Source organism: Lissotriton helveticus, chromosome 1_1 (genome assembly GCF_964261635.1).
Source record: "Lissotriton helveticus chromosome 1_1, aLisHel1.1, whole genome shotgun sequence".
In the NCBI taxonomy this organism is placed as follows: domain Eukaryota; kingdom Metazoa; phylum Chordata; class Amphibia; order Caudata; family Salamandridae; genus Lissotriton; species Lissotriton helveticus.
This window is the reverse complement of record NC_136057.1, coordinates 1,099,748,346-1,099,765,130: the sequence shown is the minus strand read 5'-3', so window position 1 is coordinate 1,099,765,130 and position 16,785 is coordinate 1,099,748,346.

Genomic DNA, 16,785 nt, shown 5'->3' with positions numbered 1-16,785 from the left:
GCAGAGGGAGTCCAGAAATAGGCAGGTCCTTGATGGGATTCAGCAATGGGAAGAAGGCCCCAGAGAGAAACAAAGGCCACTTAGCAGAGGAACAATTCAGGAGTCAACATCAGTTAGAGTAAGGACTAGTGCAGTGTAGAGAATGCAAAGATCTAGAAACTAGAGTGATGGGGGCTGTAGGTCACAGTCCTGACTGACTGCTTTATATAGTCAGCATTCCAGTGCATGGAAGCCAGTGCAGGTCGGCGTAGGCGGTGAACACTGATCTCCTGCGCTTGAATTTTGGGCCTTAAGATGGTGTTTCGGCATCAGTGCTGCCATAGGTAATGCAGCCACAGCCTCTGCACTAGAACATGATTCGAATTCCACAACATGATCCCCATGCCTCAGCCACAGACCAAGCCCTGTGGCATATTCACCAGCCCTGTCTTCCAGCATCTCTGTTGAGCTATCAATGCCATACCAAGGTAATTAAAGATGTGGTCAAGGTAAGGAGTCTGTTTTGACTGCAACTTTGGCCCTTTTAAACAGTGGTGTAACACAAAATGATGCCCCCCTGCAGAATGTGATGAGGGGCCCATGTGTCACCCATATCTCACAGATATACATTGGCCCTGGCCTGAATGGGGGCCCTTGGTAGAGTTAGAGGCTCTACTCCACGGAGGTGGTTTCGGAGGCTTGCATTACACCCCGCTTTTAAATCCTGATAAAGTTTCAGAAGAAGGTCCAGTAGTGTAAGGCAGTGATAAAAACCAAACACTTCATAACCCAAAGCAAACAACTTAAGCACTAGACCATATGTGTTAGCTTGATGCATTAGACATATATTCTGTTTTAAGTTTCAGGGATTCGGCTAAGTACTGTTTTAAAGTGCAGTGCTGAAAACAAGTATGTCTTTAAATCAGCGATAAAAAGTCAAGGATGTGTGTTTTCAGCTTGCTAAGCTGCAGCAGTAATACTTCACTAACATCAGATAGAAACGGTTTGTTTGAATTACTTATGAACGCGAAATAACTCACAATACATGAAGCAGCACCGAGGACGTGAACATTTGGTTGTTTGACCTGACATGCTGGCACATAAAAAATATTTATCTTTAAAACATTATTTGGCGCCAATTTAACTAAAAGGAAGATCTTTTTAGCAAGAGATGTGTCTTATGCATTACACCGAACCCTATATTGTAAAAATACTGAAAATAATTCAAAAACGGAGTTTTAACCCACAAATCTCACAGAAAAGTTCAAAATCTAATTTTTTCAAAAATATAATTACGACATCGGTCACCCCGTTCTATGACATCCCGTCATGATCGTGCCAAAAAGTTATGACAAACAATCTATGCATTTAGAAAATGTTTACTAAAGTCTAAACACACAACTTTGGTTGAATCCTGAACTACGATTTTCGTTTGGAGAGAGGATTAGCTATAGATGTGCAGGAGCGGCCCATGCAGGTAGGGGCGGTGAGGCGGTGAGCCGGTTGGGGGGGGGGGGTTCGACAGACAACCACGAGAGAAAAAGAAAGAAATAATTAATTTCCCCTTGTCACCATCTGTCAAAAGACCCCCACACCCGGCCCCACCGCTGTTACCTGCAAGGACAGCTGCTGTTGATGTGTGTTTCTCTGCTGCCCTGGATGGACTTCAGGGGGTGGGAGAGGTGCTCCCGAGTGACATCTATCAGTTTTTACTTTTACCACTCCGAAATAGCCTGGAAACACAATTTTGTTGCGTTTCGGTTGGAGCATGTGGTTGCAGGGAATGTGGAGAATGGACATAGAAGTAGCCAGTAAAGTAACATACCCCCACCATACTCCGAACAGCACTGAGAGAGCATTTGAGGTGAGCGAGCCTGGCACTCATTTGATTGTTTTCCCATACAAATCCAGAAAAAGTCCAAGTGGAACCTTTCATGCCTCAATTCTCAATGAATTTGGTAACCTATGATTTTCGCCATACATCCTTCCAACCATCCACCCATCCATTCCTTCTCTATCCATCCATCCATCCAACCTTCTCTAAAACTTTTTCCCAAACCTTAATCTCTTCTTTCATTTCATGCTCAGTTGTTTCATTTGCTCCCAACCCGCAATGCTGTCATGTTATTCTCTTGCAGAGGTACATGTTACCTGTTTGAAGACCTGTGACTCTGGTCATAGTCAGAGGAAACATACACAACATGTTACAGGTTTTACTTTCACACACTGCTCAGTAACACCCACCCCAGATCAAGCTGCTAAAGTGTAGGGTTCATGGGGCAGCCTCTGAATGGGTGAAACCAGAGATGTTTTAAGGCATTGACAAAGCGGGCTCTGGCCCAGGACCCCTGCCTTTCATGGGGTGCCCCTGAAAGAGCCAGCTCTGTTCTGCAGACTTTGGCCCGGATGACATTGAATAATTGTTAATCACATTGTTTTAAATACAGTTTTCTTTTCATTTATTTTTTCATGCCGCTGATGTGGGAGAGTCTATTGCAGAAATTTTTCAGAGAAATGTGTTTACGTTTAATGCATTATCCATCATTTTTTTTATTTTAGATCCAAAGCGGACCTCAAATATCAGAAATGGGAGGGTGTCACCGAGATTATTTGCAGTAATATTAGTGAGCTGCTAATGTGTTACAATGTTGAAAAAACACATCACTATCCCTGAATTTCAAAAGTGTGCTTGTGCACTGTCAGTGACCTGGCCAAAGAGGGCATAAAAAACCTGAAGTGGGATCTTAAATCCAAAACTGTTACGAACAGGGGCCTCCAAAATAAGTTTGGACCAGGGCCCCCAAAATCCTTACGATATCCCCAGGCAAAGCAAAGCTACTCTGCAGTGAAAGTCATTGCACTTTGCATTCCTTGGCAAGAACTTAATCTTGGTGTTCACAGTTAGTTTTGTATCAAAACTCAAGCCCAGATTAGATTGACACCCAGTCAGGGGCCATATTACTTGAGTGCCCTGAGAGCGCAACGTGCATGTGTGTGCACTTTCTGCATCCCCAGTGCACTTTGTTAATACAGAAGGAACCCCAGATGGTGAGTGTGATCCCTTCTGTAATGCTGCTGATAGCGCTGGAGCACATTTAGCGCTATCTTGAGAGAGCATTCCCTCATTTTCATGGGGGTATAAGTCAGTAATACTTACACAGTGAAACTTTGAGCAGCTGATTAAAGAAGGTTGTTCTTTAGGGCAGGGCCAAGAACATTGCTGCTTTGAGGGCAGTGATTTAATTGTAATCTGGCTCAATGTTCATATGTGCGCCCAATTCACCTGTCTAATGGTGGCCTGCAGCACAAATATGAACAGTATGCCTGGTATGTATTACAGGCCCAGGAGTCATACCACAGTGTGCGTGCACATTCAGAATCAGCATTTAAGTCTTGTAAGTATTAAAAACTAGGGAATTAATACCCATCTTGCTAGCTTCTGAGTCAAGGCAATCCTGAAAGTGTGTTTAAGTGTATCCTTTTCATTGCCCACCAACACAATAAATTGAGTGTCCTCAGCTTAGCAGTAACATATAAAACCAAAATATCTAATCAATCCGGTAACGGCAGAGATGTTGAATAGTGTGGAATTTAGATGAGATCTCTGAAGGACCTGATAAGGAGAGGATTTGTTAGACCTGAAAGGATAAATGGACATTTCCTTCCCACTGTCAATTAGAAATGAGGGTAATCATCCTCAGGGACAGTTTATCCCCATAATCCCTAAGAAGAGCAGCTGTTGTATGTGCTTTAAAACAGACTCGAAGTCCGTAAAGAGATCCAGTAGCATCGAGGTGGCACTTCCTACTTTACACAAGGTGATCCATTAGCCATCTAGCACTGGAGCCAGTAGTGAGCCTTCCCATAGAGTGAGTATCTGCACGGAAATCACACACAAAAAAAATTGGAGGCTTAAAGCAAACATGTTTGTATAAACAGAAGGCCAAAAAGATTACATATTTTCAAAAAACATTGAAGTAAAATCAAAAAGTAGATTATTGGACATGGTGTGTTTAAACACTCTGGCATTATGTTAGTACCAGTGAGACGAGTCTCAGTGCTATACAGTATTGGCATTTAGGCACTGGGTTGTGCAAAGGAAGGAAGGCTTTGAGGTTTAGGACCTTTGCTTGTGCTTGAATAGTTCCTTTTTCATGTAATGTCATTTCATAGAAAAGTGTTAGAAATGGGGTGTCTGGTTGGCTAGGGTAAACACCTAAGCCAGGCAGAACCCTCCACTCTAGTCAGGGTAAGGGAGTTATACACCCAAGACAAACCCTGCTCACACCCTTGGTAGCTTGGCAGAGCAGTCAGGTGTATCCCAGAGGCAACATAAAAGCGTTTATGCAACACACACACACACACACACAAGTGACTAACTAGGCACACCACCAAAAGAGACTCCATACAAGGTTATATAACAATATTCTTTGTATTCATACATATAACACATTAGACCATAAATCACTCTGTAGCATGTAAAGCACATTAGACCACATAACATAAATCACTGCGCCACTAGGCGCTTGTCATAAAGAAGGCATATAAAAATCACATAAGACAGTAGGTACCTCAATTACTGTGCCATTAGGGACCTATCATAAAGATGCGTAAGCCATAAAACACATAAATCACTTTGCATCAGCTTAGACCATAACCACAAGAATGCCTATGTCACTAGTCCATTTGTGTAATAATGCATATAAACCACAATTTGCCATACAGCAACCACTAATACTTGCACATGCCACGATCATAACCTAGATCATAAGTCCCTTTGTGAATAAAAGGAACTTTGTCAATCACTTTGCAAAAAATGAATTTGGTTAATCAGTTTGTAAAACATGAACTTCGTCAATCACTTTGTAAAGCAGGATCTGGTCTGCCAAGATCCCCCACAGGTAGGTGCCTGGAAGGGGGAGCGCACCCCTTCCTGCGGCAGTAGGGAACCTACCTCTGTCCCCACCGCAGGTAGAGTGTTGCAAAATGCAGCAGCTTCCTAACAAAGCAGCTGAGCAGGGACCTCGGTCTAGGCCGTTTTCCTACCCTGCTGACTGGTCCTGAAAGGGGATAGGGCCCACATCTGCCCTGTGAGGCCAGGCAGGCCGCCCACCAGAATCTTCCGCCGCACCCAGCTGGTCCCTTCTGATACTGCCTCTTTGGCTGCATGGAGCGGGAAGCACAAGGGCTCTTCTGTGCTGCTGACTGCATCACAGCTTGCGAGGTTCCTGGTCACGCGGAGTGTCCTCACCCTCCTCGGTCCTTGGCCACATCTTTCCTCCCATAGGCCATAGGCTACTGCAGGTCGCTAGGCAATGCCTAGTGATTCCTTGGGTTTGTTGAAATGGCGGCCAGGACTCAGTCTCACACTCGCATCCACAGTGGTGTGCAGCTGCAGGAAACTTGCCCAATAATACTGGGGCTTCTTGACTGGGGCTGACTCAAGCACCAGGGACAGTGCTGTGTTCAATAGAGGGAAGCACCAGGATTTTTCAAATACGTAAGGCTCCAGGAAATTCCCATACAGTAAAGCACCAGGAAATTCCAAAAATGTCAGGAACTTCCTATACAGTAAAGCACATGGAAACCCCCCAAAAAACTTAAGCAACCAGGAACTTCCTATACAGTAAAGCACCAGGAAGACTTTGATGTCCCTGAGTCTTCCAACAACAGGAGGCCAGCACACACACGCCCTTGTAGATTCCCTTCAGAAGGGCAAAACGAGTCAGTCCCTTTCCTACACCACAGACAGTAACTGAAGGCCAACACCCACATAGCACGCAGCAAAGGGACAGTACTCCTCCTTACAGATCTTCTTCTTAGTAGGATCCTCTTGTAGCAATTTGAATTTCTGCGTTTTAGGTGTAATACTTACACCCCGGAATGTCTTTGTTCTCTTTGTGGCAAGGGTCTCTGAACCCAGTCTAAACCAGTCCTGTCCTCCCTGGTGCAGCATGACCACAGGGGGCGGAGACAGCATTGTGCAAAAGGAGACACAGCCTATTCAGGTATAAGCAAAACTCCTCCCACCACTCTAAATGCAGACCAGGTCTATTCAACCCTCCGATGAGTCACCCAGTCAAGGCAGGGCACACCTCAACCCCCTTGATTGTCTAGGGTGAATGCACATCTCAGTTCCTGTCTCTGACTCAAGAGTCTCCAGACTCTGAATATACAAACTGCCAGAGGCACACAGAATGGTGAAGTAAGAACATGCCCACTTTCTAAAAGTGTGAAAAGAATAATTGATGGATAGAATGCATAACAGTGTCATACATTCACCCCAGTACAGAGATCTGGGCCTATATCCATCGTTTTCTTGCTCACCATGCCATTCCAGTTTGCAACCAGCCATATGCAAATCAGTCTTGTCCCTGTGCCCAATGGGAACAGTCCAGCCCGAACTGCCTGGCCAGGTCTTCCATGGACTGGAAACAAGCATCCTAGTACCCATTTCGTGGTTTCACCCCTCATCAGCAAGGATAGCGGTACTCCAATGGCATAGAGAGCACGGGACCCACATCTTTGCATACCCGTCCCACTCGGGGTGACATATGTAAAAAGAACAATTGATGGACAGAATGCAGAACAACGTCATACATTCACCCCATTACAAAGTGGCATATTCAAACACAGAATTTAAAAAGACCTTCACCAAAAGGTGTGTTAATAAATTCAGAGTTCAGAGAGTCTAAACTTCATTTTTCTATCTTGTCCCTAATGCAAGTTACAAATGTAAAAATGTTTCAGTGCAATGTCCTACCTTTCACACAGTAGCGGTCGGTGGTGGGAGTGCAGCCGGGCGGTGACGTGGGGTGCATCGAATTTGGCGATGCAGTGAGCGCAATGAAATTCAAGTTATTTATTTATATGTTTACTTACCTGCATTTGGCCGTATTCCATAGTTTACTATCCTCCACCCTGCTCATACCCCACCCCACGTCACTGCCAGGCAGCACTCCCACCACCGACCTCTACTGTTTTCACATACACTGCACCCTGCCCATGGGGTTACCTTAGGCCTACCTTAAGGGTGCCTTACATGTAAGGGAAGTTTTGGGCCTGGCAGTGGGTGCACTTGTAAGGACAACATGACAGTTTACAACTCTGCGCGCAGACTCTACAGTGGTAGGTCTGAGACACATTTACTGACTTACTAATGTGGGTGGCACAACCAGCGCTGCAAGCCCACTAGTAGCATTTGATTTACAGGCCCTGGCACACACCATGCACTTTACTAGGGACTTACCAGTAAATCAAATATGCCAATCATGGATAACCAATCATTGTCACAATTTATACAGAGAGCATATGCACTTTAGCATTGGTCAGCAGTGGTAAAGTGCCCAGAATCCTATAGCCAAGAAAACAGGGCCAGAAAAATAGGAGGCAAAGGCAAAACGTTTAGGGATAAACCTGTGAAAAGGGCCAGGTCTAACACAAAGTTATAAACGATGGTTCAAGCTTTCCTCCGTACTATTATTTTCTATAAATCGAGGTAAAGCTCTCATAGGATTCCGAGCTTTACAAATGCGACACATTCATATTTATTTGCATACCTTTCTTAAAAGTATCCCTTCCCTTCATTGAATTATTTATACGACCTCACGAAGCATCGTGAGATAGCTCTGCTTATGTTTGCATTTTCATCTAAAAGTAAACTGCTAAAAACGAAATATTTAAATGCAGATTCATTTCATTTGAAGTTGTGACCCAGGAGAGTTCCTATGGTAAGCATTACTGCTCGTTACAGTCATTTATACTTAATCAATACACGACAATGTTGAGGGGATAAAAGGTTCACGTTGTTAGAGACATTGTGTGCCCGTCCAATAAAAAGCAATATTGATTTGTGTCGCCCGTTCTAAACGTATCATTCTAATTGTGCTAAGAGACTAGACTAATAAGCCACCGAAGGCACTGTCTTCCTCTGATATATTTGAACTAAATGTCCCCTTTTCTTTATTTGTTAACAGGGCAGCGCTGTGTCGCAGTGGCAACGTCTTATCCTCTGCGAGCCAGCCACGTCGTCCGACTGAGGGGAGCGCGTGAGATGGCATCTACCAAGGCCCGTTGTGCCGCTGCCTCCGGAGCACGTGCGGCAGGTCGCGAGTTCACGTTCTAACAGATGGCCTTTGCGTTATGACAGTAACAGCTTCTGACGCGCGTGCTAGCGCAGTCATTCCTTTAACTCTCAGGAAAGCATGGAAGCGTTACACGCCATGTGTTGGTTCAGAATGTTGTTTTTGGCTTGCATCTGTTTGCATATGTTAGAATGAACCTTCCCGGCATTTTCAATTTCCATCAAAAACGAAAAAGGAGAACGCAACGTGAGCCTATCTTGTGTTGTTGCTATGGTTATATCTTTTGTACAGGCCTGTTCCACGTTTAGCGCGCGAAATTGGTTCTGGTGGCGCAGTAAGGTAATCCGACTGCCTTTCATCTCAGGAGGCTTGGGTTAAAATCATGTTTGCTCTTTCCACGAGCAGAAACAAATCCTGCGGTTGAGCAAATTAGTTGAAAACACAGACTACAGGCAGAGTAACAATTCAGCACAGGTACAATGAGGCAGATGGAATTTGTTGGAGAAGCCTTGGCGAGGCGACCGAGTTAATATGTTCAAAGCCATTCCTATTCTAAGCCCGTCTTTTTCCAGTGTTATTACAGAAATTCATCACTGTCCAAAGAGGGACAAATCCCATACTGCAAAAACTCACTATCTACACTGTTGGGCTTCAACACTGTAAATGCAAGCAGGAATCAACCATTAATGTGTGTTGAGCAGAAAGTCTGAAAAAGTCTAAGCATAGCACAGCAAAGCTTGCTAGCAGGTCTACTTCCTACACACTAAGGGGCATATTATCAAGGGGCTTTATCTCCGCTTTTTTGGCTTTAAAAGCCAAGAAAGCGGAGATAAAATATCTCCCTATTACCAAGCTGTCGCTAACACCAGTTAGCGACAGCTAATAGGAGATAGTGACCATCTTGGGCCCCGCTTTGCATGTCAGTGATATTTATCACTAATGACATGCAAAGTGGGCGTGCCAAGATGTTAGCGACTGAAAACAGTCGCTAACATCGCTATCTCCTATTACCAACTTTTGGAGATATTCGCGCTAAGCGCGAATATCTCCAAAAGCTAACACTTGCCCAGGAGCAGTTCTTAGCCATGTTATCCAATGGGAGGTGGATAACATGGCTAAGAGCATTTGCTCGATAATGCATGAATATCGCTGACTTTTCAGCGATATTCATGCATTGCGTCCGTTTTTTATCGCATTTGCGATAAACCTTGCTAATAGCAAGGTTTATCTGCGATAAAAATCGCCGATTTGCGGCGATAAGTTTTGTCTCTAAATAAGTTAGAGACAAAAATTATCTCTATTGGTTGGTAATATGCCGCTAAGGGCCATATTATCAAGAACGGCGATACAATTATTGCCGCTTTAGCGGCAGGAAACTGCCGCTAAAACGGTGATAATGGGCTTGATAATATGTCCTTGTGAATTCCCATAGCAGCCCAGGTTATGATGTTAACCTGGGCTGCTATGGGAATTCACAAGGGCATATTATCAAGCCCATTATCGCCGTTTTAGCGGCAGGAGCGGCGATAATTTTATCGCAGTTCTTGATAATATGCCCCTTACAAGCATTTTGAGAGTGTGCAAACAATGCTTTTGGAAAACTTCACAAACGTTTAAGGCTAGATGTAATAATAACAATTTGTAAAGCGGTGAAAAACTTCTTCCCAAAAGAATATTAGATCTGAACCATAACGAAATGCAAATAAACTATGTTTCGCACAGTACGATGTATGTGGTTATTTTAAGCATACTATTGACACTGTATATCGTTTCAGCTGATACCGTTTATCGTGCATTATTTTCAGTCACATTTCTGTACTTAGCAGACAGGCCCTGCATTGGTGCAAGATATTTGCAGTGGCCATACAATATAGCTATTTTATTGCTTGAAATGAAATGTTATATCACTCTGTGTGATGTATAATGCATTACATTTGCCATTTTGTTATTTTTTTAATTGCAGGCAGTCTGAGTGACACCTGCTGGGTCTATGTGGGTGATTATACATTGATTATGTAATTAAACAGCTGGATGCCATCAAAATAAGAATCAGCCATTCAGTTATAAAAGGAATATTACACTGACTAAGAAAAAATCTATATAGAAAGTTAATTTCAGGATATAGAAAAAGTCTGTTATTCATTCATTTGATATTTTCTTTGACTTTTCTTCTTTTCTTATATCCTCTCCTCTAAAAACGTGTTTGGTTCATACAAATGTAAATATGAAACTCGTATAGGTCTTTTCAAACGAATCTAGGAGTTTTTGAATATTACTTTAAAATATGCTCTGCACAGAGGAAGCAAAGAGAAATAGATAGTGACATGAAACATATTGGCAAGTGGGTAATCTTAATAAAACAAACATTTTGAGGAATCTGAGAGCTTGAATCTGTTCCCACATCTAAGGGCCTGATTACAAGTTGGGTGTTTAATTCCGTCCTGTGCGTAAACGCCTGCTTACACATGGGACAAAATTAAGAGTTTGGTTTTATTTAATTCATCCCTTATTTATTGGTGGCTTTAAATAACCTAACATTCCTTTACCTTTGGCAGTTCAAACCTGCAAAAATGTAACAAGGGAAAACATACAGTATTTACCCTATCATGCAGATTTTTGTGCGTGAAGTACCAAAATCAGCTTGCTATTTCCCATAAACTCATAATAGGGGTTGTTTGTCGCACCCGATAAATATTGTACCTGTTGGAAATGGCCCTTTGTGGAGGGTCACACCCAAACGTTTTGCCTTCCTCCTCCCCTTTTTGCTGAATTTGCTTTCGTGAAGCTACAGTGTTTCTGTCGGGGAGAAAAACAATTACATTGCAAATGACGATGAATCTTGATACCGATATTGTTTACAACTCTCTTCTTAACCAGTATGCCAGAGAGTAAAAGTGGGCGGAATCACAGTGCACAACACATTGAATGTTGGAACACAACAATACAACAAATGAAACCACAAAATGTTTGCAAACATTATTATTATTTTCTATTTTTGATTTTTCAAAACATTTTTCAAGGGCTGTCAAGGTGAGGCATAATTGTAAAGTGACTAGTGTTTCAAAGTGACAAATGGTGCCCAGTGCTGATGGTGCAGTGTATATATACAAGACTGAAGCTATTTTCAAATATGTACAGGTTGAATAATGGACAGAACAACAACAAAGTCAATATCTCTGGTTGTGGCGGGGCCGCTCATTAGTATACACCCAGAGATTTGTTAAGACTGAGCCATGTGTTATCGTCGACATTTCTACCCTGATAATGCGTTAGTATATTGGCAGAGGGGGTCTTCTTCAGGACAAAAGACAGCCCAGTAATTGGGAAGTATCCCTAGGCATCCCTCGCAGAGTCGAGGCTGCCAGGAAGAGCTGCACTGGTTAGGAGAATCTCTGGAGAAAGTCTTAGGACTGCTGAATGAGGAGCTTCCACATCCACAGACTTTATGCCTGGATTCACTTTGAATTATCTTTTGGTTTCCTGAATCATTTATACTCGACATAGGTTACAACGTTACTGTGTTATTTCAAAGGGAAGTATTCACTGAACCTCATTCCAGTACAGTTCAGTTTCATTTTTTTAAATTCATAACTCCGGTTATACTTATTGGATTTTTGTCATTTTGGTTTTCTACAACAAATTAGCTTTATTTTTCTAACCAGGTGTGGTATATTTTTGTGTGGTGTTTCCACTTTACTACAGTTTGAAGTGCTGCACAAATACTTTACACATTGCCTTTTAAGTTAAGCAAGACTACTTTGCGCTATGCTACCATAGTGCAAGCGCAGGTTACTTTAGGGTGTGTATATAACTTTCAATGACTAGGACTGTCGTCCCTGCTTGGACAGGGTGCAATACCTCTGCTAACCCAAAACCCAATTTCTAACAGTACCCCATGTTATCGGTATTTATTAGGGGTGATAGATAATGCCTCCACTTTTAATCAGGCCATATATGTTTATTACGGAAAATACATAACATAGAAAAGTAATTTTGGATCTCAACTGGTCTTCTTGGGTACTATCATTGTTGATGCTGGTTTATAAAGGACTCTAGTGTCACTTGACCCTTAAAAAAGCCATTTAGCAGCTAGTTGCAGGCTTATGTCCAAGGTTTCAAGAGGGGGCCAGAGTGATGGTTTGGAATGTCACAGCAGACCTAGAAAGGATAAGGATCAGTTTCATCCCAAAAATGTTGTAGATGGGGGATTCCTAACTTCTTCGTTACGCGCTCTACACTGAGGATTGATCCAACACATGTAAAACACAATTTTCACCCAATTCAGTAACAACGAATGGAAGGAGGAAAGGAGGCTAGGAAGAGTATTGAGTTTCAAAGAGAGCAGCCTAGTCAATTTGGGGTTGGTCGTGGAGGGAGATGAACATAACAGACTTCTTTACTTTTACAAAGAAATATGTTGACATTGATCATGGGGTTCTACCAACTTTATGCTTTATTTAATAGAAATCTATTGAATTTGAATATTTGTACACATTAATTCCCCCAGTGACACTAATTGTCCTTTTAAGCATTTGTAAGTCTGAAGCATTAGTTTTTTCCTATCAAATCCCTTGACTTCATCCAATTTTAAGCCATGACACAGGCAACTATTCCACCAGCTTGAATTCCTGTTCCACCTATTTTAGGTTGAGCGGCTATTCACACACCAGTAATCCAGAGGATATGCCTTGCCTTGTGGAGAGATTTCTAAAACTTCACATTTATGCCATTAGGGTGACTAGGGGTTGTTGTTTGCTGCAGTCTCTAAAATGGGAGGCCTCATCCACCGCAGCAGTCAGCTAGACTGTACGGCCTGCTGCACTGTACAGCACACATGTAAAGTGGGAAAAGTTTTAAAGGGTGTCTACATACTGTATTTTGTACTACAAGGGTAACCTGCCTGTACAAAACCTTTGGTAAACTCAGGCACGCACCATAGCACTATGGCGCAAAGGTGAGTGCCTGGCACAGGGCAGCTGAAATCAGCGCTGTCTCTATTGAGAGGTGAAGAAAGAGCCTTATCTTTGTAGATATGGCGCTCACCTTCTCTCTCCCTGTCACGCAACGAAGCACAGCATTTTTGGCTGCTGTGCTACATTCCATGACTTTTTGGGAAATCTTGGCCTGTGTGTCCTAATTCCCCTGAGGTTATTGTGATGCAGTCAGGATTAGGCCAAAGATGCACTTAATTCTGAGAAAGCCTGTCTTTGTTTGACACGTATAAGCCACTGGGTTACTTATTCTCTTTGAGCACTTAGTAGCAATAATAGCTAATGCCCTTCCAGATGTTATATTTGGTGTACTAATGGACAATGTATCTTTTGTATTGTGCTTGAATCATTTTATGTGAGGCTTTTAAATTTGTGCATAATCACCTTTTCTCTGTCTCTGCAGAAATGGTAATTTGGCTCCAATTGGTACACCCCAAGTAAATCAGCAAAGAGCCATTGATCTGTGCTTACATAAAAAGTGAGTACATCAATACACAGCACTTTACAGAATAACACTACATCAACACAGATAAAGTTAGGTAGGACTTGGGCACAGTGTAAGGGGATGGGTTAGAGTTAGAATTGAAGTTTAGGTTTGGGGTTAATTTGTGGACTGGAGGTGGAAATAATGCTTCATTCTACCTGCGAAATTGGCAGAATTTTGAGACTCTACATTACTCTTGTAAGACAGAGTTCTGGCCAAATTCCACCGATCGCTTTGTGGCAGAATTTTTTTCCCATGAGACCCCAAAAATGCAGGCTGGTGAGCACAAGTGAGATTTGGCATCCCTTAGCGTGATTTTCTGACGATGCATTGGTGAGCAGTCAGGAGGCTACTTCTCGAGTAGATTTGATGTCAATTGAGTCGATTTACTACTTAAGCCACAGCAAAATCATGGTGCAGGTTGCGCTAATTTTTTTGCGCTGTTTGCACTACTAGCACTAGATTGCATTGTGACCAGCGTGACGTGCATATTTTCCACCCACTGGCGGAACTCTGCAGAATTCTGTGGAGTGAATTCTGTGGAGTGAAACTCCACGGGTTTCGCCCAGCCCTGGTGTGGACAGGTGTGGACAAGTGTTGGGTTAGGATTAGTTATAGGGTAAAAGGTTGCTTATGGTTTGTATTATGGTTGTGGTGATGCTCTGTGTCGGAAATTGGGTCACATGTTGAGGGGGTGATACCCTACTCAAACAGCTACCACAATCACTGTCAGGGAGAAGTCACAAGCAAACCCCAAATTAACCTGTACTTAACCCTCAGTTAGCTTCGCACAAGCAGTCAGGCGGAACTTAGAGGCAATGTTTAAAGTATTTATACAGCCCTTCAAGCAGTACTAAAGTGAGAACATAACATAAGAGAAATCCCACACCAATTTAGGAAAATAGAGTCAAATGTAAAATTATTTGACACCAAAATGACAAAAATCCAATCAGTAGAACCAGAGACATGCAATTTTAAAGATTTCACTTAAGTACAGCGCTAAAGAGCTCAAAGTGTCACTCATGGTTATTTGATCATGCAGGAATGGGTAAAAGTCACAAGTTCAGGCCAACCGTGATGGAGCATGGGCCAAATACAGGGGCCAGGTTAATCCTGCTGAAAGAGTTACCTTCAAAGTCCAGTGGGAAGAGCACCGTTTGTAGTGGGGGTTGCAGTGGGGAGCAGAAAGAGTGTCACTGAGGGTCGTTCATATACCTTGAAGAGCAGGCTGGGTATTGCGGTTGGTTGTCACTGTATCGCAAAGATGCTGTGGGCATCGCAGATGGTCGTTGCAGGTGGTTCCTATTGGCAGTCACAGCTATGCTGGTGATGCTGTAGCGTGAAGTGCAGATCTCACGTTGCCAGGCGTCTATGGAGGCAGCTGTGATGTGAAGAGTCGGATTCACCAAAGCTTCGAGTTGATGGGTGGTGTGGACGGCAAGATCTTAGGGTGAACTGGCCCACTTGCAGTTTCAAAGAGCCCAAAACTTTAGAATTTCTACTTTTCTTGAGGAGAGAGTTCAACTGATGCCACACCAAAGGTCCGGCTATAAGGGGCACCTCTTCGGGATCAGGAACTCACTCCAGCAGAGGCACCAAGGCTCAGTCAGGTCCAGTTGCAGGTCCAGGCATCAGGTCAGCTATACAATTTTCAGGGAGCCTCTGGAGCTTGTTTTGACCCTGTAGCTCAGAGCAGGAGGTCAGTTAGCTTATCCCTGACGTCTCTTAAGCCTGGGATGAAGAGTGTAGGTCCAGTCTTCCACCTCAGCAAGCAGGGCAGCAGAATGCTGGGCAGCAAAGTAGCAGGGCAGCAGTTTAGCAGTCAGCACAGCATTCCTTCTTCTGTAGTATCCATAGGCCCAGGAGTGTACTCAAGAGCTGGATCCAAAGGTCCATTATTTATCTTAGGTGCCATCTTTGAAGTAGGAGAAGTTTCTTAGACAATATCCTTTGAACTCCTTGATATTTCCTGCCTTCACTGCCCTGGCTCCAAGCTGGCTGTAAGAACAATGTAGTGGTGACAAGACCTCTGTGTGAAGGCAGAGCACAATCTATTCCTTTGCGAGTGGGGCTGTGCCCGGCTCGTCACCATCCTGCCAGTTGATGGTCCACCCTGGCACACCAAATCCATCTTTTCTGTGGCTGTCAGATGACCTAGGAACAGACTGTAGACACCAGATGGCTGGGATTAGAAAGTGCCAATTTCCTAAAAGGGTAATTCTCAGAAATGTGACTTAAAATCAGACTTTACTATTAAGGATGGTTTTTAAATTACAATTCGCCATCTAACCGGACATTTTTACCTGCTTTCGATTAAAACATAGCACTTAGTAAATGTAATAAGGTAACCCAATGTTTGTTATTTCATGGGAGAGGTAGGCCGTGCATTAGTAAAAAACAACTTTAAAGGTTTTTCATTAGTAGTACATGTAAAAGTTTAAAGTACATGCCCAACTTTTTAAATATACTTCACCGTGCCCTATGGGCTGATTAGTGTCTATCGAGGGAATACCTATATGTATCAAAAAGTAAGGGTTAGGCCTGTTAAAAGGTTTATTTTGCCCGTTTGAAATGGCAGTGTAAAATTTTACACACAGGGCTGAGACAGGTTTAAAAAGGCTACTTAAGTGGGTGGGGCAATCAGTGCTGCATGCCCTCTAATAGCAATTAATTTACTGACCTTGTAGTGGCGGCTAGCACTAACAAAATATGGTGGGGTGCGATGGCGCACAGCTCACCATAACCGTGGCTCCTGCACAGTGCATCACTTCTCTGCCAACGATCTTGTGTCCACGAGCAGGAAAGGAAAGGACTACCTTCCTGCCTAGTGGAATGCAGATCCAACCAATCCTGGACCTGCTCTCATGCTGTTTTAAGCACAACAGCAGGCCCATGATTGGTAGTAGAACAGGCTAACCCAACTCTCATTATGAAGCTGGGAGCCTGTGACAGCAATCCCCAGGCTGTTTCACAGCCCTTGGATTGGTGGGACTACAGTGCGCATGTCGGGCTGACCATCGCAAGACAGCTGGCCACTCCAACATGTGCATTAGCAGGGGCAGCAGTCCTCCTGCATTTCCAGTATTCAACCCGCCTCCCCCTTGTGCTGTACACAGCACGAGCAGACGCAAAATAAAATAGCATTGATGTTTAAATTTGATATATTTGTGTTTCCCCGCTGCGCTCGCAGCAGGCGGGGCGACGCACATTCGCCTTTTAGGGAGAGGCCCTGGGTAATGTAGTACCA